At 42.0% G+C, this 25163-nt stretch overlaps 1 protein-coding gene across 1 annotated transcript in view; it reads left to right on the forward strand.

The window, feature by feature from the left end:
- Positions 1-2241: 2241 nt before the first annotated feature.
- Positions 2242-25163, forward strand: part of LOC105934161 (activin receptor type-1) — a 44933-nt gene continuing 22011 nt past the window's right edge. The window contains exon 1 of the mRNA XM_036139427.1: positions 2242-2632. The gene's annotated coding sequence lies outside the window, so the exon portion shown is untranslated. The remainder of the gene's footprint in view (positions 2633-25163) is intronic.

Raw genomic sequence — 25163 nt, forward strand, 5'->3', positions numbered from 1 at the left:
TTCAAGTCTTTCCTTTTCACTGGTAAATCATTCGGTTGTGGTCTGTATAAAGTGGAACTGAACGCTTTGATCTGAATTTCTCCTGATTGTTCTTCCCACAGCCCTTCATTTGCCCCTTGTTCTGAGGTGTATCTGAGAGCAACTTGTTTTGTTGCTGCCTTTTTTAATCTGAAAGAGGCACTTCACACCCCGCCCCCCCCTCCAGGTCGCAGACTTCCATTCCATTCTACCAATTTGGCCATTTTTGTAGTATGCCGGGGGACTACGTTATGAATTGTGCGGCTTAACTAGGGTGACTGTTTTTGTCCTCGTTCTGGACGACCTGTACCTGGCAAAAGTTGCCCCCAGAAATGTCCCTGATTTCAACGTTTTATGAATGAGAAAAAAAAGTTAACAAAAAAAACGTTAGGAGCAGCAAATGTTCGCGGTTTTCATTTGAGAAATCCGGTAACCTTAAAAATACACCCGACGACTGAACAATTTCACTCATCCGCTTGTAGCTTCCGCATCCTTGAGCTTGGACCACAAACTTGCGGCGAGAAATAAAAATGGCGGATTTGTGAAATTAGCAAAGCTGGAAGTCTGTGGAGAGAGTAGAAGTCCATGGGTCAATCCTTATTGAGTAACGACTGTTTGCCGAAGCGAAAGTGCGTCAGCGGTCGCCATGATAAGTGCTGTCTGAATAGTGCAATCAGTAAGGAGGGATAAGAAAAGGAGCCTGTATGCTTCCTCCCACAGCTAGTTTAGCCTAGGAACCTCGCACCTTCCCTTACCAGCGCCAAGAAACCCATTTTCCAAAGGCATCATCCATGTGGGTTTCTGGTACGTAATGACGTCGCAGTTAAAGGCTGTCCAAAATCGGCACAGCTGACCGAAGCTCCTTTCCACCCCACGATGGAGTTCTTACAGCTGACTCGTGAAAGGTTACAGAACAGGAGAGGGAGTAGGAGCTATAATCAAGGGTATTCGGATAGAGCCCATGACCATGTTTAGCAGCTCCGCACCTTTGACATAATAGTTAAAAAAAAAAGATAATAGAGCATAGAGAAAACAGAGCAGTTTAAAAAATATGATACAAAAAGAATATAAAGATACCTACCCAGCACCTGAACAGACCAAGTTAAACTTTTCTGCACTCATAGAGACTCCAAATACACAACAAAACGCACTTAAAGACAAAAAAAGTGGATTTCTCTGTGTCCTTTAACCAGAGGTGGGTAGTAACCAGTTACATTCATACCCATTACTTTTACTTGAGTAACTTTTTGAACAAGATATACTTCTGGGAGTAGTTTTACTGCACAGTACTTTTTACTTTTACTTGAGTAAATTTTACAAGGAAGTTTCGCTACTCTTGCTTGAGTAAAAGTTCTGGCTACTCTATCCACTTTGAATAACTTTATTAACAAACTTTTTTCAATGAAAAAGGCACCGGAGACACACATCTACAGTTTATATTAAGGTGAGACTTCTTGTTCCCACACAAGCTTTGTTGTTTTATTGGTATTTTCTGCTAACCTCATCCAGCCATATACAGGTCGAACAACCACAGTAAACAATAGATATTTTTATTGGAAGTACTTTGCACTGTCCTAACTTACTGTATATACATTAACTGCCTTGTTTTATAAGTTTTATGTCGCAAAACATTTAGAAACGTGTTTCTTCTGCCTGAATTTAGACATAGACAACTTTATTTGTCATCCTGCATGCACAAGAGTGCGTACAGAACGAAATTTCATTTGCATACAGCTTGGAAAATCACGGTAAAAATGCAGTAAATTACAGTGTCCGTTTTGTGGCTCCAGCAGTTCAGAGTGAATTTGTTACTTTGTAATTGTTATTGTGTGTAAGTGTTTTATGTTAGTCGTTAAAATACCAAAATTTGTACATGATTTAATATTTTTGCCTAACCAATTGCATAATTGTTAAATGTTAAATCGGTTGTTGTAAATACTTACTCAGTACTTGAGTAGCCTTCTTACCAAATACGTTTTACTCTTACTTGAGTCATTTCTTGGTTGGGTACTTTTTTTTATTTTTTTTACATTGACTTGAGTAAAAGTATGTTGAAGTAGGGCTACTCTTGAATAAAATTTCTGGCCACTCCACCACCTCCAAAAACCGATGGAAGCGTCTTTTTGTGTTTTATTTTGAAACGCTTTACCGGAAACACACGCATCCCAGCTCGCTTGACGTCATTCTCTCCCCCACTCAGTAGTAAGTCCCTGCAAGGTAACTTCCTCCACCAATCCTGGCTTCTTGCCTATAGACGCCGTCGCTGGAGTACGACTCCCGAACCCCCCCACCTCCACCTCCTGGATAGTAGCGACGGTCTGTGAAGATAGACCGGGTTGTAAAATGCATCTCATATCGGGTTCTGTTCTCAGAACCAGCACCGAATGAGCCCGTCTCTTCTTTTCTTTTTTTTTTTTTGTTCTTGTTGTAAATTGCAACCAGCGAGCGACGGACGGTAATGTTGGCGTCATGATTCCTCTGCTGTCCAGACTTTCTGGAAACAAATCGGGGTTTGTCGGCGGCTCCTCTGGAGATGGCAGAATAGTTGAAACGCTCGCGTTTTAAAGCACTACGGGGGAAAAACAAACAACAAAAAAACTACAACAACCGGAAGGTGAGTTTAACTTTTTTTTTTTTATCGTTCCTTAAATTGAATCCTGCTGTGGAAAAGTTTCGCCTGTTAAGAGATTTCGTGAGGTCCAAAAATCCACCCCCCCCCCCTCCTCCACCTTCTACTCCCTTTTCTTTTTAAGCAGCCAAAAATAAATGCTTTCATTTTGTTATTGTTGTTGTTTTTAATTCCAGGCGAGTCGAACGCGCAGATGAATCACAGTTGCGCGTCCAGACATTTTTTTTATTTTTGATTGTTTTAAACCGAATGCCTCAGGCTGATGTTATTCGCTGATAAACGGAGGAGCGTCTGGCTCACAGAGAAGGAAAACTGGTGTTTTGCAGGCAGCTGTCGGAGATGTTCGGGTCCTGGCTCCTGTTTTTGGGAACTGCATGCGGCTGGGTGTCACTTTTTAGGAGTGTTTTCTATTTATTTATTTTTTTGTGATGCAAACTGATTTCTTTTGGGGGGGGGGGGGGGGTTGTCGTTGATGGTTGATCGTGCGTCCCATCATTGCAAATGTTGAGCGCTATTAACATCACAATATCGGTCCTGCAGGAGGGAGGCGCAGCTAAAAAATCACAGCATGAGCTGAAACCAGAGAAAAGGCGGACAAAAAAATAAAAAAATCCAAATATCATCCACTGTGGATTATTTTCCACGCAGGACGATAAATTAGCCACTTTATTAACGCGCTTTTAGGACAATCGGGTCAAACAAATATATTTTTTTTTTATGCAGGCAGATGCAGACAGAGCCTGTAGGCTTGCTGAGAAGAGGGTGCAAACTTCATTATGGGGGTGTTAAAACTGGCTGAAAACACTCTGCAGATAATTGTCCTGAAGATGTGTGAATGATAATGCGTGCCTTTTAAGTTTCCCCTCGAGTTTCTGCTTCCCCATTTTATAGTTTATGTGCTTTGGAAGCCAGAGCAGAACATCTGTCCAAACCATGGACTGGTCATGCTTAAACGTCCGATCACTGACCGCTTTGTTAGGTCCACCTTATTAATTGCTTGATTGTGAAAAAAAAAAAAAAAAAGCAAACGAGCCAGACACACAAGAGCCGCTTTATACATCTGGAAGAGGTGAAGACCACTTCCTGAAGTCTACATAGAGCATCGGAATGGGGGAAATGTGGATTTAAGTCACTTTGATTGTGGCAGGCTTTCTGGAGCCAGACGCGCTGGTCATGATTGGTAGTTCAGAAATTGCTGATCTGCTGGTGTTTTCACACACAACCGTATCTTAGGTTAACAGAAAAAATGCTCCAAGAGCCCCCTGTTAATGTCAGAAAATAATTTTCAGGCTGTTTCAGGATGATAGCCGGGATGCGGTAACTCAAATCAGCATCCGTTACAGCAAGAGCAACTTAGCAAATACTCACTGTACGCTTTTTATGCCCACATCTTAATCATCTTTGTTTGTCATTGCAACATGCATTCCAATGACATTTCTCTTTTGCATTTAACCCAAACTTCAGGGAGCATTGGGCTGCCACTGTGTGACGTGGGGGGGGCAAAGGTCTTGCTCAAGGACCCATGGTGGGAGTCTGTGGGTTTTGAACTGGGGAACTTGCGCCCTGTTCTAACTACTTGGCCACTTCACTCCCAATCCACCACACTGCAAAAACAGAACTAAAAATAAGTACAATTTTCTTAAAATGAATGCATCTGTCCTTGATCTGAGCAGGTAAATAAGATGATCTGCCAATGGAATAAGATTTTTGCACTTAAACTAGGAACAACTCATCTCCATCATCTTATTTCAAGTGCAGGATGTCTAATTATCTTATTTTAGGGGTCAAAATGCTCGTTCCATTGGCAGATAATATTATTTACCTGCTCAAATCAAGGACAAAAACACTAATTTTAAGAACATTTTACTTATTTTTAGGTCCATTTTTGCAGTGCAAACCTAAGATCTTAAAGCCCAAGGAGAATCTTGACAGGCATTGCGATGGAAGAAAAATAAAATGCAGGTTAATCACTATCAATAATGTTTTCACAATATTTAACAGTAGGATCGCAATTTTTTTTTTCTAACATTTTTTGTCCTGTGTTACAACAAAGATATGCAGAATACCACCTCTGAATACTGGGGGCATCCATCCTGTCTGCTAAAAACAAACAAAACGAATCTTTGGGGTTTGCACATTTTGACTCATCAAAATGAACGGAAAAAAAACGATGTGTGGTCCGTGTTTTTTTGTTGTCACGGCAACATTAAGACGGTGAGGTCAGGATTTGGTGTAAAACTGGACGTGCATCAATGTTTCAGGCTGCTGCCTTAGGTATAAGGGTGTGGGGGGATATATATACTTGGCACATTTTCAAACAGGCTTTAGCAATTGACCATTTACTGTTTCAATGCCACAGCCTATCTGAGTATTGTTGCTGACCGTGTCCGTCCCTTCGTGTCCACAGAGTGTTCTCATCTTCTGGTGGCTGCGTACAGCACAGCAATGCATCGGGTTTATCAACCCAAATCGGTTCAAACTGGTTTTTATGAACATGGCTCCAGGGGGACTCTATAGTCAAAGTTAATAGAGCACCCTTGGGATGTGTTTGAACGAGAGACTCGCATTACAGACATGCGGCAGACTAATTTGCAGCAAGTGCGCGGTGCTATTATGTCGGCATGGATCAAAATCTCAGATCAGTGTTTCCAACACTTTGTTGAATCGGTGCAGTGAAGGAGTTAAGGCGGTTCTGAAGGCAAAGCGGGGTACAACCGGTTTTCACTGGGTGCATAGGGTTTTCACATAACCATCAGAGAGTGTGTTTGGTTTTTAAGAAAGTATATATTCAGGATTAATTGTTGTAATTCACAATCATTTAGACGACTAAAGACTCATGGGTCGTCAGCGGGTGAAAGCAGTGAACTTGTTCGAGTCAGTGAAGTAACCCAAGAAGCTTTGGCAGGGTTTTAGGGATTCACCGTTCAGGTTATTTGTCATGACCACAGCTGCCAGTGTGAAGTGGCACTTGGCGGTCATGTGTTTGTGTGGTCTGGAGAATGTAACCCCATAGATGACCAGTCACTTAGATCACACTCCTTTTTCTGCGGGGCACTTCGGTCGCGGACTCTGGCAGACAGTGATCAGATCATAAGACGTCAGAGAGCCTGGAGTGGAGTCTGGTTCAACTTCACAGACTCTTAGTGACCCTTTATTTTTCATTTATTTATGTCTGCATTTGGATGAGTTGCACAATATGGCCTCAGTCCACGTTGTTCTATTTTTATTATTTTTTTCTTACTTTGTTTAGTTTTATTTTGGGATAGGAACTGCTCATCTTCTGTAGCTTAATCTAGTAGGATGTCCTCTCTGAAACGTACAATGCCTCCTCCATTAAAACCATGTTCCCAACATCTTGTGGTTTCATAACACACTTCCTGTGTTTGTTTTCCCCTCATAAACTTAAAAAATAGCTTTTTTTGTTTACCCTTCTGCAAATTTGTACCCCATTTCAAAGCATTGCTGTTTAATCCAAACCTTCCATTTTGTACCCATAAACCAACCACTTCATAACTGCTGCATATCCTTTATTATTGTTTGGTACTTGTATGAAAATCTTTAAATGTTAAAATCCTACACGGAATTTATCATTAACATTTTAGTTCTATGTACCATAAAAGAGGTGCAAACGCCTCTAAACAAAAGGCCTGTGCTGTCACAGTGGCAGATGCTTTTCCGCTTTTCCTCTTCTCCCGTGCACAACACTGGTGTCATTTCTACTTGTCGCCAGAGGGGGCAGACTCAGAAACGCTGGAACTCGCACCATTCTCCTTTTATAAATAAAAATAATAAAATACCCACCATACACCTCATTTTTGGAAAATGGGAGGCTGGGATTCCTTTCGGCAAAGAAAATTTTTTGCAACCAGGAATGTAAACAACATGTAAGTCTCGCTTAAGTCAGACTCAGAAGTAATCCGAGTCACTTAACTGTGTTCGATCCTGATCCTTGTTTGGGTCAGCCAGCTCAACCAAAATAAATCTAAATGTCCTCCTCCTGATTCGTATTATATGTTGGGCTCAAATAACTGCATGTTCTTACCATTACGAATTGCGTATGGTATGAAATGTCCTCTTAAACTTCATAAGTGTGAAGTGGTGAGGGGATGAAATGACCAGAACCCTTCTTGGTCTCTAATTTGCAAATTTACCGGCAGATTCTTGTGCAGATTATGAAATCTCGATCTAATAACTATTCATTTTATCCAACCTCAAGTTAAAGCCAAGCTGAAGCTAGACCGTTATTGATGTTGTTGGACGAATTAGTTCACACTATGTGAAGTCTTTACGCCTTTAACACATTTTTTACCTCAATTTGCGCCAAACCACGCTGATTCTTGGCAACAATCTTAGTCAAACAATTTTTGATGCCGCTTTCCTCAGCCTGATCGATGGTGGGTCCAACTTCAGTCTTTAAGGGCCGGCGTCTAGTGTGTGTCACAGCCCGTTTCCATTGGTATCCACTCTGCTCGACTCGACGTGTTTCTGCGCGACTCTACGCGGTTTGGATCGTTTTCCATTACCACTGTGTACCACACTGATATGGGTGTGGTCGTCACAGCAAGGTAACGTGATGCGTTTGTGCGCAACATCAACAACACGACGCAACAGTGAAGGGCATGGTAGCAGTTTTGAATGTGTTGCTCTTGTCTTGCTTTTTTAGGTCGGACTCAAAGTAACTAGTGACGCCACCCCCCCACCCAGTTAGTGACCAACAGTCTTCTGGCCTTGTATTCTCAACTCGACTCGGCTCACTCGTAACCGAGGGCAAAAACGTACTGAAACAGGGGCTTGTACCAGGGAACCGTTACGAAAAGAAAACCTTAATAACCGGGCCGTGCCCTGCCGACATGGTACCAATGGAAAATGGCCATTAGAGATGTCCCTGTACATTCAGATTGCTGAATTTGCTCCTCTGGATGTCATCCAGTTCCACAGCAGGCTGCTTATAGCCCGTTCATCTGATTCAGGGGATTTGAACCAGGGAACCATCTAAGACACACAAGATTGACGGCCCCTGAGGGATATTGACTTTGAACACCACCGGTCTACAGCGCTTACATTCCAGTCAAACAGGTGTCGGTAATGCACCGGCGTGTGTGATGTCTCACCTGCAGGTTTGTGCAGTCCTTGTGGCCCTCTGAGCTATACATTTTCCTGATACGGATCCCGGTGAACCTCTTAACAGCTTTTAAATTGAAGCAAGATATGTTGGTATTTTCTTTCCCCCCTGAGCTCTTGTTTCTGTGCCATACCTTTTTAGCGGCACATTTTCAAGTAAGGGTTTATCATTATGCGTATATATGTGGGTGCACAGAGTCCTTATGGTTAAAAACATTCGTTTGACCGTGGAGTGACCAGAAAACACCCCCAGATCGAAAACCTACGTCGTGCGAGTAATGGGAGTCAGCAAAAGGTGGATCATATGTTTGATTTCTAATTACCCATCAGATGAACTGTTGATTGAGCTGTGACTTTCAGAAAAAGGCCCTTTCATGTTCATGGTAAGTGCATGAGATGCCACTGGCCAGCGTTGTTCACACTGTGCAACATTCACGCCTAGTTACAGTGAATTTTAATGCCTTAGTGAGTTCATTATACAGGAGTGATCCGCATGAGTGGGGTGCCATATTTTCGAGAGTTTCTGCCAGACTTAACTCCCGACTAATCTGACTGATATTTATCTAGAGATTACGGCTGTCGTGGAGGTATTACCCCAACGGATTTTCCTCCATCATTAATGTATCAGTCTGTGACTCTGTGGCGCTCCCGATGATTCTGGGGAAATTCACCGGAAATTAGGAGGATTTTAAAGGAGCTATTGCATACAAACAGAAACTAAAGCGTCCATGTCAAATTGAAAACGTGCAAAAATGACATGTGAGCAGTTTGATTTGTAAATGAGACATAAAATGTATCAAGTAAATGATTTTTATTGAACAACAAAAACAAGAATTACCAAGATTTTACTCAGCTCTGTGCTTAGATGTTCTTGAAGTATTGTTAGTTTAGTCAAGATTATGCTAAAATATATTTATTTTAACTGCAATGAAGATTCCTGCTAAGCCCCAACCTTCAGTTGTTTAAACTCAAGGGCGATCCCCATTGAATGAAGTTAATTCCCATGGTTTCCCATTAATTACCACGGAACGTTTCCAAGTTTTAAAACGGTGGAAATTCGGCAACTGTTCTCTGAAATGGTGTTAAATTAATAACGTAGCTTTGTTAATCACCATACAGCTGCCGTGCACCGGTCATGATTTATATTAGATATTGTTGAATTTGTACAGCGTCCTTGGGTGCTCTTATAGGCACGTTCAAATAAAATTTTGATTATTATTTAAAATGATCGTGGAATGCCGTGATTACCCTGTGGATCAGTTCTCTATCCGGTCAGTAACGTATCCAAACTAAAGTGTTTTCTTAAGCTCAACCTAGTTTAGAAATCTATTGCCTCAGTTTAATATTTTGTTTAATCATTAACTAAGCTATATTATTAAATATCAACAGTCTGGGAATTCCCAACATCCATGCCCTTGTTATGGCTTCCAAATCCTTTTGACTCCTGAGGCCTCATCTTCTCCTCTATTACATTGCTTGAGCTCTTCTGTCTGATGGGTGGAGAGCGTATAATTTTTCCCATGGTGGTCTGTGGATTTTAGAAAACAAAGTGGGTGCGGTGCTCATTTTTCTTCTTGTGGTCGGACGGTGTCCAGATTTCAGAGCACAATTACTTCTCTTTACCCAATCGCTTGCCTGTTTGACTGGAACAATATGCAAGTGTGGTCAGAGAGCAGCGCCGACGCTTTGCAAACCTCTTCGAGGTGGTTTTGGGAATGGTGGGGGGGGGGGGGGGGGTATTCGTATGTGCGTGGAATCGTGTTACAAAGTCTGTCATTAACAAGGGAACTGCAGTTATGAGACCAAGATAGACTGCTTCAAGTCTGAGCACGAGTCTGTGGATCATCGCTCTTCAATGTAGGTGGCTCTTAGGTCGGAGGGGGGAAAAAAGGGAGGGAGGGAGGAAGTGCGTGTGTGAGTGATCGTATATGTGTGTGTTGACGCAGGTGGGAGGGTGGAGGCTGTGGAGTAAAATAGGGAGCACGGGTTGGCCCGAAGTCTAGAATAAGCGACCTTGCTTCACTTTTTTTTGTCCCGTTTCTTGCGCGTTTGTGCTGACTTATGAGAAACTTTTGACTAGCAACAGACCTGGCATCAGATGAGGCAGCAGACTGCGGAGGAGCACAGCATGTGGGTTGCTTTTGCTTCTCGTGTCCAGCTTTTTTAGAAAGGGGCCCTCTGTCTGCAGTGTTATTTTTAGTCCCCCCAAAAAAAAAAAAAAAAAAAAAAAAAAATCCTTGAGCCTTTTTTAATAATCGTCAGCCTTATGGAGCCCAAAAAGATCACGACAAGGAGAAGCCGTCTGGGACTCGCGGGTTCTGCAGTCGCAGCAGGCGGCAGGAAGTTAAAGAGGGAGGAAAAAGGCGAGTGGGATTAAAGGGGCTGCCTTTGTATCTGCCAGATTTTTTGGTCTTGTTCCACTGCTTGGTGTCTGGGAGGGCACCCTCCTTTTTTTTTTTTTTTTCATCTGGTGGCTCTTGCACAGACTTATTGATTTCCTCCTATTCGCTGTTCAAATGTGGACGAAGAGCAGTGGAGACAGGGCGAGGGGGAAGGCGAGACGGCGCTGTCTGCACAGATGCACACCCGCATAGATTTGCAGTGCTCGTGGCTCCTCTCCTCTCCGCAGCAAACCCCAGACTGCACTGGAGACAGACTGCAATACACATTTTATAAGCCCTGCCCTCGCTTCAGTGCTCTTGTCTTATCACTCAGCTGTTAGGGGGGGAAAGTTATGGCTTTGGTTCTGTTGCTGCTGCTGCTGCTGCATCTTCCTGATCTCATTGCCAGGCCTGGGCCAGCTCTTTTGTTTGGTGGGGGCGTTTTGTCTACAATTCGCATAATCTTCCATCTTGCGCATCATAAGGGCTTATATTCACGCTCGTCTGTTATGAGGGTAGTTCGCTCCAGCTATTCGGAGCATGTGCTAGCGTATGTCCAACATGTTCTTTTATGTTTGAAGTCAAATAATTGTTAGTATGGTTATGAGTGTTTCGGTGATGCACAGTTTCGGCATACTTGCAACATAAAGGAGAACCGCCAGGTTTTATCTGCAGGGTGTATTTATTGGATCAGCATTTGGGTCACAGCGATAAATTCTTCTCATGAGATGAGGCGATGCAGGATGTTGAGTTCACGAGTCAGGAGACGAGATGCATACTTGCGTTGATACATAAAATTGCATCATATTGATACTGTAGTCAGATAAAATCAATCTAATATAATTTAAGTTGTTTAGAAAGGTGGAATGCATTTGACAAATAGTTTATTGGACTTCCTAACTTTAAGTTAATGGTGATGCAAAGATGCAAAGTGGATTTGGGTGCACAGGATTACCCTTCACTGTTGTTACTTTACTGTTACATTTGGGGTTTGATTGCATTAAGGAGAGAGTGATGCAATCAACTTTGGAAAGTGCCTTGAGATGACATGTTTCATGAATTGGCGCTATATGAATAAAATTGATTTGAATTGAATTAAATAAACTGTCAAGAAAACTTAATCAAACTATCTTTGAAATTCTTATCTGAACAGAACTGAATTCTTCATTCATTATTTGTAATATTTGTCTTAATGTTTACTGGTACACTGTATTTCTGACAGGTCTTGAACAATGTTCTCTGTTCTTTCCTTTTAGATCATCATCATTAAGGATCTTATTTATTCACAACAAAGTTTCATTTAACAATTTAGCACTAGCGACGGAAATGTTTTGTATTTCATTTTTACATGATTTTTGTTGTAAAACAGGCTTAATGGCGATGTTGCATGTAAATGTCTGATTTATTTTAGATCTCAAAAGAACTATTAATGTTCAGATGGCTAAACTTTAAAAAAAAAAAATATTTAATGAATATGGTTCTTTTGTACACCAGGTCACAAAATCTAAGATAAGATAGGCTTTATTGATCTCACAATTGGGGAAATTCACATTAAATTTAGTCCAGTAAAACTAAATGACAACATGTGACTAGACTGCCTAAAACTACTTTACATTTTAGTGAAAAGAATAACTCAGGCTAAATTAAAACGTTTCTGTCTAAAGTAACACCAGGTTTGACCACTCAAAATGTTTCCTTTTTGTGTTTTCCAAAATGGAACAAATTGTTTTCGAGAACTCAAACTATGTTTGAAAGAATCTCTGTCCAGTGTAGAATAATCCAGTTCAGGCTTCACCATTGTTGACAACTTGGGTTTTGAACCAGAAACGATCAAATGTAGCCCAAGCTGATCCTTTAGCTAAGAGCTAATGTAGCTTCCAAGCAGATGCTAACTTTAGCGCCATTAGCTACTAGCAGTTAGCCAGCCACAGTATTTTTGGCGTTTACAAGCTTTTCATATCATTGTTTAATTAATACTTCTTCGTTTTTTTTCTCTTAAAATGTCTAATGAAATTAATACTTCACTCTTTGGAGCTTGACGTTGGCCTAAAAGCTTACATTTCTATAGGAATTAAATGATTTATTCACTCATATGGGCAATGTTTCAGTATTTGGCTACTAATTGGTCCGTAGGTGTCAACCATATTCTAACATAACACGGTTACAGCTCCAATGGCTTTTTTTTTTTTTTTTAGTGGCTCATGAGAAATCAGGTTGGTAAACACGGCTGGTGTTAATTGTTTTAATATTTTTAATGGATACAGACACAAACTTGTACAAGCTTCGTCATTTACCTGAAAAGATCTAGCTCATGTACGGCACATAAATAGTAATCTAAACATAATAAAATCAGTATTGTGCAAAGGTTTTACAGCTCTGATCAATGTCCAACCAGATTATTAAGTCTTGCTGCTAAAGACTGTATGAACATTTCAAGCCCCTCAGGGAGTGTTGCTGTTGGCCAGTGCAATCAACTGTTTTAAATATAAATAAAAAAATGGAGAGATCATGTCTTGTTGGATCTCCTTGTAATGTGTGATTATGTGCACTCTGAGCCAGTGTCTGCCTCACCAAAAATCTTATTATGGTAACACATAATGACAATAAAGCATCTTGAATCATTGCACTTGTAGAAGACATAAAAAGATTGATAAACTGGTTCTAATTTTCAGGAGCGGTTTAAAAGGTTGTCCTCACTGTTCGATTTATTACTCCTTTATCTGAAAAATCTGCACTTTTTATCTGCACAGATTTGTTGTATTTGTTTTATGTTTTTGGTACTGTGAGACATAATGGGCACTCTTCCGTTAAAGAGTGAAAGCTAGAGATGCAGAATTTTGTGGTTCTTGTAAAGCTGAGACCTGCCGATACCAGTTTTAGCCTCTCTTTTTAAGACTACGCTTTAAGAACCTGTAATATATTTTTTTTCTAGGCTTATGGTCATGAGCGGTCACTGAATATTTGAATAGTATTTTCAGAAAAAGACCAAAATGAAAACAGTTTTCATTTTTTTCCCAGTTTTAATCTTGTTATACACACGATTAGCATTGGCTAGCATTAATAAAACAGCAGTCTTTCTTGGTTTTGCAGCCTGAAGGAACATGAACTTGAAAATGCTTTTTCCTTTTAAATAACTTATTACATTGCTTTCATTCCTCTGACTTCATACTTGAATAATAATAGTTAATCACTAACATCAAAGTCCGTGACAGATCCTTCTGTGTGTGCTGCCTAGGACTTGTAGAGCAGCATGTACCACTGTTCATACTACCTAGCTCAGCTGAACTACTGGTTTTGACTTTGGGATAAAGTTTTCACTATAACCCCTCTTTTTTTGGGTGGGGATGGGTAGTGGTGGTAACCTGACAACAGCCAGCTGCATGTATCGCTCCGCCTAGCTCCACTCAGAGCTAGGCGGAGCGAGACATACAGCTGGCTGTTGTCAGGTTATAGTGGTGGTAGTAATGCTTTAGATTATATGCCGTCTGCTCGAAGGATGAGAAGCAGAAAGGAAACATTATAGTCATTTCTCACCAGTATACCAGTGCAGAACGTGGTTTTTCCTACATGGACACCAGATTTTGCAGGTGCATATGGATGTTTTTGGTGACCTCCTGTCGGTGGGTGCAGGGGGCGGTATAAATTCGGCTTAGGTCTTCACTCGGCACCAAGATCCACACTAAAGAGTGCCAATCTTGGAGTGAATTTATTGTGCCTGTGTAGATTGCTTTTACCCATTGGAAAAAGTCTGGATTGAGTTTTCCACATGCTGATTGCTTGGGGGGGTTCAGCTAAACACCTGGCAATTGTGGACACCAGATTACTTTCCGATGGACCTCTTGTGGAAGCTTTTATACCCACTAAGAACGTGGATGATTGATATCATTTGCCTGCTAAATTTACTCATGGACTCATTTGGACGTTATCTGGACGTTACGCTTGAGATGCAGGGCTGGTGCACAAAGTTCAAATCTTGTTGAGACTGCCGTTATTAAGACGTTGTTGTTTTTCTTTTCTGTTCCCACGTCCTGCTTCTTGGGCTAATGTCCATAAAAGTTCAGGGTTTCAGACCATGTGTGAAAACGGAAGTGGAAGACATTTACAGCTGGGCCTGATATCTCAGAAGCCTTTCCTCTTGAAAGCCAGGAGACTCTGCCGGCCGTAAAAGGCTAGATTGGCAGCAGGATGTCAGGACCAGAGATCCAGCTGCACCGCTGAACACCGTGGTGTGTATATGCATTTGTTGTGTTGGTGCAAGCTGTTTACTTAGTGATTATCAGCATGGCGTGGCTCATTATGGTTTTTGCAGGTCTTTTCCTGGCAGGAAACAAAACAGCAAAGGCTCATTACTACATGCTGCTATTTCAGTGCTTTCTGGAGGAACAAGATGTGTCCACCTTGACGCAGAGCCGTGTGTCCTTTTTGGGTGACGCATTGCCCCCAGTAAAGTGAACTTTGAGAGATGGTCATTTGAAGCATGCGTGTTTGTGCATTCCTCTTTGTGCAAACACGTCTGAAGGCCATAAAGACTGTATTTGAATTGGCTGTTTTTACATGCTTTGGAGGCTGTGTGAAGGAGAAGAAAAAGAAGAAATGAATGCCTAATTGCTATGGTGACAATTGCATAGAAGGCTTGTTAAGTCAAGAAAACCTTCAAAGGTTGTTTTTAGTGGATTTCACACAAAACAAGGCCATTTTGAAACCGGCAGAAGGAAAGCGCTATTTTAAGTAGGAAAGAAGTAGCTTATTTACAGCTGCTTCTGTCATTTGCCGGTATAGGAGTTAAAATGCTGTCAAGCTTGCTTTCTGCACGCCGGGCTCTTTATGTCTCGGGCTGCTGACGGCAAACAAATCAAGACGTTTAGCGAATTCACGGGGAAAAGAAGTGTAATCAAAACGCTTATCTGTTTTGCTCAGTGGTGCCGTTAGTGTGTAGGTAGTTTGTAGGGGTGGGGCACCGTCAGGGGAGAAAAGACACCCATTGTCTCCGAGTACATTTGATCTAGGGCAAGTACTTTGTATGTGTGTGAGCAAACACCCAGGGCAGCAGTGTATCCAAGGAACAAAAAACCTGCTATGCTTCTGCCTGCTACAATTAATTCATGAGTGACAATTGCACATAAGCAGGGGTCCATTTGCATTTGGTCTCATTCCTCTGCTTGTGAAAGAGGGCCACCGCTGGGAAACTGAAGGGCCATGAGAGCCGGAGCCTGGCTGGGGCCTGATGGGGCACCGCGGATTCCAAAAGCTCTGAAGTCCCTCTTTCATTCATTGCTTGATGGGACTCTTGTCCTGTGAACATGCGCTTCCAGAGGTTAAAAAGCCCCACGTTTCAAGTACCACAGTGACTGTACATCACTGTGGTACATCAGGACGTGGATGCATTAGCCTTCGGTGTGAAGGCGCCGCGGTGTGTTAGATTTTGGAGGTTTTTAAAAGCTGAGCTGCAAAAGAAAAATCAGTTTACACGTCTTCTGATTTAATGTGGATTTGGTTGTATTTCATTGAATGTTGTGCATAAGTAGGCTGTTGGTCAATTGGCTCCTATGCTAATTTGCAACCACTAGTTTACCTGTAAACAAGCTGCTTTGTATCCATTTGGTTAAACCATTGTATCTTTTCTAAAACCCTTTTTTTTTTTTTTTGCATGAAGTTAGGTACCATTAATGGTCAGATTCTTGTTGTGGTTTGTTAGATAATTAGGGTTTAACAACACACTGTCCAAAGAATATTCAAATTTTCTACTGCGTACCATATTCGTTTACTCCCTCTCAATAACTTAAATGTTGATATTTAGACCTTTTGTAGTATTTTCTTGTTACCTTTTTATTGTGATACTAGGAAAATTCAAATTACAACCTCGTAGTTCCTGAGATGTATTCAAGTAATTCTGGGTTTGTCATTTTTAAAAGCAGAACTCTCAAAAAGAGGCGTAGAGTTTAGGTAAATTTCTAAGTTATGGAGCTAAATGGTCATACATTGCTCAAGTCAAAACTTTCAACTTTCATTCGGTTCTGTTGTTTTTTTTTTGTTGTTTTTTTTTGGAAAAGTTGCTTTAAACCTCTGGCTGGAAGATATGGCCACAACTTATATCACAATATATTTCTTAATTTTGGTCATGATTATAATATAATTACAATATCGATAAGACTGCTGAGAATGCCTACCACAGATGCCTGTACAAACTTAAGACAATTATTTTACCATGTTTATAAAACTACTCCTATATAGCATTTTCTAAATATTTGCATAAACATTTTCTTGGTAAAAGTGCTTCTTGCCAATCACTGTTGATGCAAAAGCTGTTGGTTTCCCCTTAAACGGTGCTGCATTTCAGAAACCAGCCCGGCGCCTTCGTGCCCCTGACTCACCGTGTTCAGGTAGTCACACCCTCGCATCAGCTGACTTGCACTGGGTCTGGCTTTTCGGGTCGAGGGAGGTATGTAGGTATGGACCCGTATGGTTTGTGCAGTCAGCCAGCAGCACCGAAAGAACAAGTTAATCCTTGAAATGTGGCGCCATTTAAAAAGTAAAAACATTTTCTTATAGCTTCAGATTCATTTCTGAAGAAGCACCAAATAAATGATTGACCAATAATTTTCTTACCTTTTTGCTTAGTTTAACACATGGAAAGACAAAATGAGGAAGCTATAATAAATGAACATCCTGGGCCCAGGGTTAGCTCACCATGAACCAGCCTCCTAGCTGTCTTATGTCTTGCGTAAAGAAGTAGAAAATAATTTGTCAAAAATGTACAATGAAATTAAGTTGTTTCTCATGCCGGGAGGATAATAAGATAATTCTCCCTGCAGATGCATCGTGTTTGGACTAATATGTTTCATTTGTCAGGGCAAGGGAAAACATAAGAGACTCTGTGACCAAAATGCACACACCTATTAAAATGAACAAAAACTGAACTGAAAATGACTTTGAGATGGCTAAAGCGCTACAGCTTCACATTATAAAAAAATCAATCATTTTAGGATTATCAGTGTGTGAAATATGAGAATTGCAAAGGACTGCTTGGAGGTAATAGTTGGTTGTCAGTTTTTATTTTTAACTCCACTTGATCCGGATCTCTGATCAAGTTGCTAAAGCTAGGGGAGAATTGTTGGAGCATCTTGACAATGGGAAAGAAATCGAGCGGTAAGGAAAAAGTGGATCAATCTCAATCAACATCGTCATGGCTGTATTGTACTTTAACGTCTCAATTTCCCCGTTTTCCTGATGTTGTGCAACCAAACTAAAATCTAAAGGCGACTTTAACGTGGAAAACAGCATTTTCATCGGTGGTTGGTCTCCGTAAGCCCACATCCAGCCTTTTCCCTCTGACCCAACTGAGAGCTGGTGAAGAGAAGGTCCCATATCTCATGTAGCAGAGCAGGGGAAAAGTTATACAAACTGTTGATAGAGGGAAATTAAATTTAAATTTGAGAGAACCCTATTGAGAGCATCCTCCAGTTTGCAGAGAAATCAGCTTATTAGCAAATATGCAGTATGCACTGCACCAGATTTTATCCCATATTGTTATTGGGTCCATCTTGCACTGCGTGATTTGCAGCGAAACAGCAAGCTTATTGTTATTTTGCAGTCTGCTGTGCTGTAACCATGGACCGGCTACTCATTGTGGGTTTTATACATCTTTGGACGGGTAATTTGTTGAGAATAGCATTTTTTTTGTTCTGCAATATTTAACAAGTTTGTTTTGCAAAAAAAGGAATTCCTGTCTCCACTGATACGGAGACATATTTGATATTCGGCTTTTATGTTTGACTCATCAGTGCTAAGTGAGAATTAATTTTTTCTATATTGCTAGACTTGTTGTGACTGGGAGAGCCTCCGAACCTTCTTTAGGATTTAGGCTGAGGTTGTTTACTCGTCTTATCTCCGGCTTATTCGCTCCCACTGTTGTGTTTTGCTTGGCAGAGAAAGGTGAGCATGTTGCTCCGCCACGCTGTGGTGTGGATACGAATGTGGGCTGCTGCAAAGAGTACAGCTTTTGCCCTCAGGTCTGCATTACACCCACATCCACCTAGGAGCGAACCATCTGCGCGTCCCTGATGGCACGTCGGCTCTTTGGCTCTCCGGCTGCAGGTCGGTGGCGGGGGGGACGCGTAGCGGCAGGGACACGAACAGCAGGCTCCGCATTGCCCCGAAAACTCGGCCTGTTTCTTGCACTCGCCGCCCTGCGGTTCGCTGCGGTTTCCTCGGTGCCGGGGCTATTTGTGCCATGGTAACGGTGCCAGCCTGCCAGCACAGACACAGATTCCACCTCTCGTCTCCCTCTCTGCCAGCGTGATGACTCAGCAGCTCCTGCAGGGCTCCAGCAGCCTCCCTCCTCAACCTCGGTGATGCACCATGCTCATCAGACAAAGTAGTGTTTTGTCATTCTCTCATTGTAGCTGACCTGAATACTAAATGCAGGGTTCCTACGCAGTCTGGAAAAGTGTGGAATGTGATGTCAGGATTTTTTTTTTCCAGGTCTTGATAGGTGGGGGGGGGGGGAATAAAGGGCTGTGGAAAGACTTTATTCGGTTGTCTAAATATTGTTTTCTGTCCTTACAGAATTGTCTTTTTCCGTGTCACCTTCCTCCTTGTGTCCCTATCTCTCTTACTTGTGTCCTTCCGTTTTTTTTTTGTCCTTTGTTCCTTTTCTCCTCCCTTGTTCCTCCTCTTTGTGTGGTTTGTTTCTGGTTTTGTCCCATGTGCCCTTCCTCCCGTATCTCCTTCCTTCCTTCATATTATTGGGTTAACCCTTTCTCAGAATCAGAATCAGAATCAGACATACTTTAATAATCCCAGAGGGAAATTGTTGCCCTCCTTCCTATAGTTTCCTCCCTATGTTTTATCAATCAAGTCGATCAAATCAATAAATTTATCAAGCTCATGTTTTTTACAGATATTGTATTTAAAGTCTGCATGCAGGAGGACCCTCTTGCAGAAATTCATAGTGATCCATATTATTTTGTATTTTGAAATCAACAAATAGGGCAGATAACTCAAAAAGCTTGTCTGAATTGGTGATTTTTTTTTTAATAAATATAAAAATGTGTAGAATCCAAGTAAATGGACCAAACAAACGAAGCATCATACCACATGGATATATTTTTTTAGCTCCTATGAAAAGCTTTTTCAACCGTCTGCTGTACGTAATGGACGGTGATCCGATTTTCAGGAACGTCTGACATCTCTCTAATTCATCGCGACTGCTTCTTTGGGTTTAGTTGTACTAACAACAGGATCTGAAAAGCATGTGCAATCATCTCTACATAAACACTTTAAGCTCCGCTCAACGTTTTAGAGTAGCTGTGAAAACGGTTCTCCGGTGGGATCAGCGTAAGGAGGCCGGGGATGGGAAACGTGGCGTAAAAAATGCGAGCAAAGTTTACTTTTGAATCTCTCCGGTAGCACTCAGCGGGATTGTGGCTGTACCCAGTCTTTTTTCTTTTTTTTTCTCCGTTTCTTTTATTATTAAACGTGTCTTTCAGCTGTCTCCTTGGTGCTGCTCACACTTCTATTATATCGCGTTGAGCTGAATTGCGTCACCTCTAAAGCCGGGTCCAAAACGTAAGAGGTTTTGAAATCGACAAATACTCGTCGCAGAAAATAATTTGCGTGCGTACATTTTGGGCTGGTTAAAGGTGCTGCGACGGTCATAATTGTGTGGTGTCTCTTTTAGACGGCTCAAGTGGAGAGTTATGGGAGTAGGACGCTCGCTTTTCAACCCACGTTACAGTACACTGTATCGAGTGACAGCCCAAGCTTAATTCATAGGGTAAAATATGATGTCGGCCAAACCGTTGCATATATGAGAGCTTTAACTCTTCCGGGAGATAATTTCCACAGGGTTGGGGAGTGTGTTTATGTGGAATATTCAATTCAATTCAATTCAATTTTATTTATATAGCGCCAAATCATGAAACATGTCATCTCAAGGCACTTTACAAAATCAAGTTCAATCATATTATACAGATTGGTCAAAAAATTTTCCTATATAAGGGAACCAGTTGATTGCATCAAAGTCCCGACAAGCAGCATTCACTCCTGGGGAACCGTAGAGCCACAGGGAGAGTCGTCTGCATTGTACATGGCTTTGCAGCAATCCCTCATACTGAGCAAGCATGAAGCGACAGTGAGAAGAAAAACTCCCCATTAACGGGAAGGAAAACCTCCGTCAGAACCGGGCTCAGTATGAACGGTCATCTGCCTCGACCGACTGGGGGTTACAGAAGACAGAGCAGAGACACAACAAGAGAAACAAAAAAGCACAGAAGCACACATTGATCTAGTAATCTGTTCTACATTAGATAGTAATAGCGGGTGATCCGTCTTCTCTGGATGATGTTACAGTTAACAGAACGCCAGACCAGGTGTACCTACTATGAAGAGAAAAGAGAGAGAGCAAAAAGAATATCGCACTAGGCTTGCAGAAGTGCATTCGTGAGGTCAGACGTAGATGTTGGGAGCGAAGGTGTGGCTCACAGTGGACTGGTTTGTCTAAAACAAACAAACAAAAAAAAAACAAGCCACTCTACAATTCCCTTTGCGCCAAACGTTACACTTGACACAATGCAGTCGGACAAGTGCCGTTCACTTGTCCGACTGCCTTCCCCAGACCCGTCTGCTGGATTACCAGACTGCGATTAGCGAGTCGTCAGTACAGAGAACACGTCTTCACCGCTCTGCAGTCCAGTCGGGGCTCAATCTGCTGTTTTTGCTTTGGATGCAGCTGCTTAGCCAAGGAAAAAACCTTTCCACCAAATCTCTCTCTGCACCGTTCCGGGGCTAACCTGAAGGCTGCTTGAAGTTTGGAGGTCCGTAGCTGTCGACCCTGCAGACGGCTGCCGACTTCTGTGCACCATGACCCCTAAGCACTGAGCCAGGGGTGAGACGACACCCATGGCAGAATGTCAGCCCCTGTGAGCACTCGCTGCACAGTGATTTCATTACACAGGAGACGAGGGCCGCAGCACACGGTCTCACACTCGCAGAGCGCCACAAAAAATTTGCGCGGTGGGATCGCAGTCAGTTGTGCAGATGCTAGCCCTGCCTCTCTCTTTCCCAAGAATCCCTCCTGAGGTTTCCAGTGTCGAAAGCTGTTGGCCAGTTTCATGTTTCGTCATGCCTCTGTGATACTCCTCGCTATGCATTTGGTAAACACTTTAAATGACAGCCAGATATTCTACAAGTCAACATTCTAATTATACAATATGAGTTGTAAGAACGTCTCACCTGTTTAGATTTTCAGCCAACAAGTGTTTTTGGGGAAACAGGAGGAACTTAAAGGGAAATATCCATATGTTTTGATTGCATGGGCTGACTTTTTGCTAACACCAGACATATGAAGACAGTTTTTATAACCCAGCATGATTGGGAATGCTAAATGTTTATTTTCCATTTAAACCAGAGTTTATGATTGGGAGGAATGAACCAGGACCAAGATTATTTCTTTAGCTGCAAAAGGCCGTTTGTGTATAAATACAAGGAGAAATGCAACAAATCATTGTCTGTTTGAGGCTGTTTATGTTTTTTAGTAGTTGTTTCAATCGACCTACACATAATTCACTGTTTTACCGCATGGTTTAACGCGCTAATTATTAATTCGTCCTGCCATTACCGGTCAGAGCCACTCATGGGAACATTTTATCAAACTGGGAATTTTAAAGCAAATGTCCTCTCAAGGCACTTTCCAAGACAGATGGATCCAAATCATAACAAGTCTTATAAAACCCAGTTCTGTCCATATCTGTTCAAATCCATCCAGATCTTTCCAGCACAGCGATCCAATCGTATAATTAAATTCACATCCAGTTGCATACAAGCCAATTCAGTCTGGTTCATAAAACGACGCATTCAAATTCAGTTTTAGTTCATAATGCCAAAAGCTACCCTCCATCTGATCTACATAATTTTGTTGAATGTATAACGACAAAATAAAGCACCTTATATGGTGAGGAACCAGTTCCCTTTAACAAGAAGAAACCTACAGCAGAACCGGGCTCGGTTGAAACGTCCAGCTACGGCGAAGAGCAGGGAAGCTTTGCCAGCGGCTCTGTTCAGCAAAGAAACCTCGCGAAGCACAGAATCGCTGAGCCAGCAATACTTTCTATGGAGAGAAGGAAAAACATAGGGGATGCAAAGTCACTTGCATCTGTAGTTCTATTAATGAGTCAGAAAAAAGACTCACAGATAAAAGAGACAGCTAAACACAGAGGCTCTGGGCTAGGGGTACTTTCTTTGGGAAAAGGTTAAACAGGAAGTGCACAGCTCCGGTGAAAAATCTAGAAAAAATCACACGGTTAAACACAGAATCATTGGATCAAGAGAACCTTCCTTGTGCACTTCTTGTTTTAATCTTTCCAAAAATTAATTATGTCCATATTTATTTATTTTTTTACTACACCGTCCAAGAACAGACGAGACTTGACCAAAGATACTTTCTATGGGAAAGAAAAGAACGAAGAGTAAAGGCCATTACTAACTGAATAGATGTCCTCTCACTACTTTTATGTAATTCAAATTTTATATATAACGCTGTATTACTCTTTTCCTTTGGCAAGATTAGTCTCTGTGTAAACCTAAACGGGCTCCAGTTGGTCTTTTACGCACAAGCGTATCTCCTTGCCTGGTTTTCCTAGCTATGAGATGAGTCAATAACCTCACCTCCCTAAAGCGCGGTGTCCTATCTCATGTCCCCCCTGGCACTAACACTAGATCCCCCCTCTCTCCCTCCTTCTTCTTCTTGGTTTACTTCTCTGATCCAGGCTGCACATGTCGCTCTCTGACCTAGTGTCCCCCCGCTGCCCCCCAGGCCGTGCCCTCCTGCCCGCCGTCTGCCCCCGCTGGCGTTCCTCCTCTGCCTGGTCCCAGGGGAGCAGACGGAGCTCCTGATTATCTCTGTGTGGCAGCCTCTGTTTTTGTGCTCTGATTAAAGGAGCAGCATGTGGTCTGTGCGCGAGCGGCTTGTGCAGACGCAGCCGTTGGCCGACGCTAACATTACGTGCTTAATCATTTATGTCTGGAAGATGGGCACAAAGGCCCGGGAGGAAGGAGGGGTGGGAGTGGACGTAGGTGGTGTTGGGGTATTTATCAGCGGCACAGATGCACTCAGGCGCACGTGTTGCCAAGATAACGTTCCCAGCGCTCGGGATAACATGACCCGGGCATACTCCAGGCGACGTCTCCGCAGACTGCACATATTATCTTCATAAAACGGGCAGCTTGGGGGCTTAACTTCCCCTGTAGTTTGTTTTGCCAGATAAAACTGGCAATACCCATGGCTTCACAAACTTGAAGAAGATGGAGGGATTTGTCTGTACTGTCGAGAGCAGAAAGTGCCACTATCCAGTAGATAAGTGGAAAACAAAATGTTTGTGATAATTTAAAAAGGAATTGTAAATTCTTCCTAAATAAATGGATCAATTTATCTTTTATCTAAATAATTTAGAAAATAATTAAATACATAATCAATAACAGTCTGTGTAACTTTATACTGCCGTGATTATTTTAGCATAACGAATCCAGTTAATAACGATTTTGACATTTATGTAATTACTGACACGTGGACGCATTTGATTTCGTTTTAATATACATTAACATACGCAATATAAAACAACAAAATACCTTCTTTTGTCTCTCTCTGTTTCCTGTTTTACATCAGTAAGGATTACCAGAGATTATATTTCTTGGAATAATGCTAGAACAGTGAGAGGGAGATTTTTGCTTTCTTCAAATTCACAAGACTAACTCGTGACTTTATGGGCTTTCGGTGTTAAATTCAAACATTGGAGTTGGATCGATGCATACCTATGGATGTAATTTAGGACTACAGCTAAAAAAAAGAAAAAAAAGAAATGAACATCAGGCAAGAAACCAGGAAAAGAGCTCTGGACCTCCACAAGTCTGGTCCATCCGTGAAGACAATTTCCAGAAGCCCTAAGCTGCTGCGTTCATCGGTTAAAATAGACTGTTGCTGTAGATCTCACCGAGTCGGAGGTTTGGGCCTGAGAGAAGCTTTCCTTCCCGCTGTCGTCACAAGTATGCTCAGTACGGGCGATTGCTTCAAAGGTAACGATGCAGTCGGCTGCCCGGTAGTTGTAGGTTCAGTAGGAGGGATTGCTGCAAAGTCAGTGATGCAAAGCGATCGTCTGGGTTTCCTTAGACAGCAAAATGACCTAAACGTGATCAACATGGTATGGCATACAACCGAATTAGTCAACTCCAGCCTTCCAGAACCAGTCTCCTGCGTGGTTTTGGACCAGCACACCTAATATCTAATGAATAGTTTGTCTCCAGACTTCTGCACAACATATTGAGAGTATAATTCAGCCATTTGACGCAGCTTTGTTGGAGCAGCGATGCATAAACACACCTAGGACACTGGCTCTTGAGGATGTGAGTTGACCAACCCTGGAGATGTTTCTGTATATACATTTTGATCTCTGTGGTTTGTAGACTACGTTTGTTGGAACTTAGCGCTGGCGTAATGGATTCAGTTGAATTGATTGGGAGTGTTTAGCCGTAATGCCCATTGCTACGTTTATGCGGAAAAACAGCCATGTTCCATCTGTGAGGTACGGCGGTGGTAGAATCATGTTGTGTGGCGCTTCAGGAGGGAGAAGTGCACTAAACGGCATCGATGGCAGCAGGAGGAAAGATTAATATGCAGAAACATTGACGCGGCATGTTAAGACACTAAGCAGAAAGTTAAAGCTTGCACCTTTTAATGTGTCCTCCAATTGGACAATGACTCTAATCATCAAATTAATTATAAAGCCCCGATCTGAGTCCCATAGAGATTTTGTGGGCTGAGCTGAAAAAAAGTGTGGCGGTCCACAGACCCGTCTGGGTTACACCGGTTTGGTCTGAAAGGAGGTGCCAGAATCTCAGCAAAATCTCTTGTGGAAGGATAGCCGTAAATTATGACCCAAATCATACAGTTTAAAAGTCAGTTCTACTAAATACTGAGGAAATGTATGTATTCTGAGTTTTAAGAAAGTTTCAGGAAATGTTCC

Source organism: Fundulus heteroclitus, chromosome 7, assembly GCF_011125445.2.
Source record: "Fundulus heteroclitus isolate FHET01 chromosome 7, MU-UCD_Fhet_4.1, whole genome shotgun sequence".
NCBI classification, from domain to species: Eukaryota; Metazoa; Chordata; class Actinopteri; order Cyprinodontiformes; family Fundulidae; genus Fundulus; species Fundulus heteroclitus.